We start from the raw sequence: 5,280 nt of genomic DNA on the forward strand, positions 1-5,280 counted from the left end.
CGCCGACACGGCGCCCACTGGGCGCCGCTGAGCGCCGACGTGTCGGGCGATCAGGCGTGGTCGTAGCCGACGTCACGGATCGGCGCCATGTCGGATCGACGCCGCGCGTGCCTAATCGTCACGCGCCTGTGGGCGTAGTGGCACTCGTGCGATGGCAGCGGCGTGTTCGCCGCTGCGGATAACTTGTTTAGTATTCTTGCTTTGTTATGTTCCTTCCGAATACCTGATTGCTCGTATATTCGTAGTTCTACTTTGTTCTGTGTATCACACGCCTTCAGAAGTTGTTTAGTTGTTATTTAGTCGATGCATTGTGATCTTCTAGGTACTGTCTTCGACGGCGTCCTGTATATACGAGTAGCTAGGCCTTCGGGGGAGCTCAGTCGAACATTACTGAGCGCCCCGAAGGTATGTCCTAATACGAATCAAGTCGAACATTACTGAGCGCCCCGAAGTTCTATTTTACTAGGTTATGAGCCCCGCGCTCACGCTGTAACTAAGATCTCTTGTCGCTGCACCTTCGTTGAATCCATTCCCCGCATCATCTATCATGTCTTCACGTTCCGACGACGCCTACTACCGTCTGCCTAAGCTACAGGCCGACGGGAGCAACTGGACCACCTACAAGGACAAGTTCATGCTCGCTATAGGCGCCAAGACACTGCATGGGCACGTCGATAGCTCAACCTCTCCGCCGCCGAACCCAGACGCTCCTAAGCCGACAAACCCCTCTCCTGCTCCCGCCGCCGCCGGTACGACACCTGATCCGAAAGCGGCGGCAGCTGCTTCGACCCCATCTCCCGATCCCGACGCTGAGCGTGCGGCTTGGGAGAAGTGGACGCAGGGCGAGGCTGCTGTCAAGTACGCCATCGGCTTCTCTGTACCGGACTCGGTTTACAACCGCGTCAAGAAGCACGAGTCGGCGAAGGAGATGTGGCTGGGCGTTACGCAGATCTTCGAGCGCCGCTCGCGGATGGTTGCGATCGACCTGAAGAAGAAGCTATCGGACACCAAGTGCGGCGAGAAAGAAGACGTTCGTACTCACTTTGACAAGTTACTCGACATCGTCGAGCGCCTGAGCACCATGGGCGTCGACGTTGACGACGAGGAGCTTGCCAATATCCTCATGGGCTCCCTCCCTGCCTCCTACGACCCCATGCTGTCAGCCATGGCCACGACTTCGTCAATGAACGACGACGACCTTGAGCCAGAGACCGTCATGCGTCTGGTCAGCGACGAGTACGACCGCCGACTCGCTCGGGGCAAGGGGAAGGAGAGCCGGAAGGCGTCTGAGGACGCCGCCTTCAGCGCCTGGGACAGGGGCACGAAGAAGAAGGGGAGGAAAGGGCGGTGCCACAACTGTGGCAAGTCTGGCCACTACAAGGCCGAATGCTGGGCGCCGGGCGGAGGCAAGGAGGGGCAACGACCTGAGGGGCAGAAGTCGGACGGGAAGGGCAAGGGCGACGGCAAGAAGAACGCCGCGAACGCCACAGCCGCTGTAGCCGCCGACTCTAGCTCTGAGATTGGCGTGTGGGCAGCAATCTGCGACGAGCCAGACACCGACTCGGAGCCGCCGGCGCTGCAGTACCCCTCGGACTCCGACGACGAGAGCAACGAGGGTGAACGCGATGCAAGCATGACCGCCGACGCACACGTCACCATCCCGTCGCTTGCCAGTGGCGAGCTCTACGACTCAGGGGCTTCGCGCCACATGACGCCACACCGCGACCGCCTGCAAAACTACAAGTCAATCCCCACGCGAAATATCGCCGCCGCCGACCAGCGCACCTTCCAAGCTCTCGGAATGGGCGATATGTATATTAACCTGCCCAACGGTCGCTCAACGACGCGTGTCCTCCTGAGGGACGTCCTATACGCACCTTCCATGTCCCTCACCATTGTTTCCCTTTCCCGTCTTGCTCGAGCTGGCTACTCGGCACTGTTCCGAGGGAACAAGTGCCGTATTTTTGACTCGAGGAGGCAGTGTGTTGGAGAGGTGTTGGCGTCGTCCAATGGCCTATACCGTGTTGACGTCGGCGAAGTTGCGGCGTCAGCATCGGAGAGCATCAGCATCACGCAGCTACACCGACGCCTTGGACACATCTCCATCCAGGCGATACGCGATGCAGTCAGGCAAGGGCGGATCAGCGGAGTGGCAATTGACGAGAGCGGCGGCGCCCTAGACGAGTGCGAAGCCTGCGAGTACGCGAAGGCGACCCGGAAACCCATCAGCAAAACCAGGCGCGATCAGCGCGCTACGGCTTTCGGCGAGGAGGTTTCTACTGACCTCTGGGGCCCCTCACCGGTCGAAACGCCCGGGCACCGACGCTACTACATCTCGTTCACTGACGACCACACGCGGTGGTCGAAGGTGTACCTCCTTCGCAGCAAGGACCAGGCACTCGAGGCCTACAAAGCCTTCGAAGCCTGGGCAGGCACTCAGCACGGCGCGCGCATCAAGCGCCTACGGAGCGATCGAGGCGGTGAATATCTCAGCGACGAGTTCACCACCTGGCTTCGCTCCCGGGGAACGGAGAGACGACTCACCACGCACGACACGCCGCAGCATAATGGCATTGCTGAGTCGCTCAACCGTCGCCTGGTTGAGAAGGTCCGCGCCCTACGGCACGATGCTGCGCTGCCACCAACACTTTGGGGGGAGGCGCTTAACCACGCCGTCTGGCTGAAGAACCGGTCGCCGACAAGTGCGTTAGCAGGCGTTACGCCGCACGAGGCGCTGATGGGGAACGCACCTGACATGTCCAATGTCCCAATCTGGGGACAAAAGGTGTGGGTCCACTCCGTCGCTGGCGGCAAGCTCGGACCGAGGGCGCGTGAAGGTCGCTGGATGGGCTTCGATCAGGAGTCGACGCACGCACATCGTGTGTACCGGGTGGGTACGGGTGCGATTGGCGTTGAGCGCGATGTGCGATTTGCGGGGGAGAGCGCCGCTGTCCCCGTCGGTGTGCCGTTTGCGGGGGAGATAGTACCTGCAGACGGAGACAAACGGTCAGCTACCGACGACGAGACTCAGCACGCACCTCAGGATGGCGAGCACTCCGCAGCCGACGACGATGCTACCCCTGTCGATCAGCCCACCGAGCTCTCGGAACCAGCACCCGCCGACCCTGATCCTCAAAATGCGGCGCCGCGACAGAGCGCCCGGATTGCTGCACAGCCGGCGAAAGCTGAGGGGCATTATCGAAGGCTTGCGAGTGGGAAGGAGAGCGCAAGGATGGCTGAGGAGGATGGCGAGTGGGAGGAATATGGGCTTGGCGGAGGAGCGGTTGAGTATGTGTTGGCGGCGCTCACAGGCGAGCTTGACAGCTTGGACCCACAGACGATCGCCCAGGCGAGGCGGCGTCCTGACTGGCCAAAGTGGGAAGCCGCGATCGCCAAGGAACTGGCGGCGCTCCGAGCCGCCGGTACCTGGTCGCTTGTCGCGAAGCCGCCGGGCCGCAACGTTGTCGGGAGCAAGTGGGTACTCAGGGTCAAACGCGACCGAGATGGCAAGATCGAGAAGCACAAGGCGCGCCTCGTAGCTCGAGGATTCACGCAAGTCTACGGCGTTGACTACACCGAGACATATGCGCCGGTTGCCAAGATCTCGAGTATCCGGACCATTCTCTCGATCGCCGCGACGAATGGCTGGCCCGTCGAGGTTTTCGACTTCAACAGCGCGTTCCTGAACGGCAAGCTCGACCCGTCCGAGGAGATCTACATGTCACAGCCTCCTGGGTACGAAGAGGGCGGTCCCGACGTAGTAGCGAAGCTTCACAAGGCGCTCTACGGCCTCAAGCAGGGTGGAAGAGCTTGGTACGAGGCGCTCAAGGGCGCCCTTACTGACTTAGGCTTCACGCGCGCCGAGACCGACCCGGGCGTCTTCTATCTGAAGAAGGGCGACTTGCATGCCGCCATCGGGATCCATGTAGACGACTGCGCAATGACCGGCTCCTCTCAGCGCCTACTTGATGATTTCATCACTCGGATTGGCCAGCGCTATTCGCTCACCCGACTTGGCCCCATTCATTTCTTGCTGGGCATCGGCGTCACTCGCGACTTTGACAAGCGTACCGTTGCCCTCTCACAGCGCTCGTACATTGAGTCGCTCCTCGCCCGCTTCAACATTGTCGACGCGAAGCCGGTCTCTACGCCGATGGACCCGCACGCTCAGCTCAGCCGCGAGGATTGCGCCACAAGCGCCCAGGATGTCGCCGACATGTCTGGCGTCCCCTATCGCGAACTTGTGGGCGCCCTCAACTACGCAGCCACCGGCACGAGGCCGGATATTTCGTTCGCTGTCTCAGTACTCGCCCAGTACCTGGAGAAGCCTGGGCGGAAGCATTGGGAGGCGGCGAAGAGGGTGCTAAAGTATTTGGGAGCTACGAGGGATATGGCGCTGGTGCTGGGCGGCGGTGAGCAGGTCCTACATGGTTATACTGACGCGGACGGCGCGTCGCAGGAGCACCGACGGGCCGTATCAGGCTACGTTTTCTTCGTGCACGGCGGCGCCGTGTCTTGGAGCGCCCGCAAGCAGGAGCTCGTAACGCTCTCGACTGCCGAGGCGGAATATGTCGCCGCCACTCACGCCGCCAAGGAAGCGCTCTGGCTTCGTCGCTTCATTTCCGAAGTATTCACTCCCATCTCGTCGCCGACAACCCTGTTCTGCGACAACCAGGCCACGCTCGCCATTGCGAAATCCGAAAACTATCACGCCCGCACCAAGCATATCGATATCCGCTACCACTTCATCCGATTCCAAGTCGCCGAGTTCACTATCGAGCTTATCTACTGCCCTACCAACGACATGGTCGCCGACGTCTTCACGAAACCGCTCGTCACCCTCAGGATCAAGCACCTGGCCGAGCTACTTGGGCTCCGACCAGCCTGCGGGGGAGTGTTGGAAATCGACGCCGACACGGCGCCCACTGGGCGCCGCTGAGCGCCGACGTGTCGGGCGATCAGGCGTGGTCGTAGCCGACGTCACGGATCGGCGCCATGTCGGATCGACGCCGCGCGTGCCTAATCGTCACGCGCCTGTGGGCGTAGTGGCACTCGTGCGATGGCAGCGGCGTGTTCGCCGCTGCGGATAACTTGTTTAGTATTCTTGCTTTGTTATGTTCCTTCCGAATACCTGATTGCTCGTATATTCGTAGTTCTACTTTGTTCTGTGTATCACACGCCTTCAGAAGTTGTTTAGTTGTTATTTAGTCGATGCATTGTGATCTTCTAGGTACTGTCTTCGACGGCGTCCTGTATATACGAGTAGCTAGGCCTTCGGGG

This window comes from Coniophora puteana, assembly GCF_000271625.1.
Source record: "Coniophora puteana RWD-64-598 SS2 unplaced genomic scaffold CONPUscaffold_4, whole genome shotgun sequence".
NCBI lineage: Eukaryota > Fungi > Basidiomycota > Agaricomycetes > Boletales > Coniophoraceae > Coniophora > Coniophora puteana.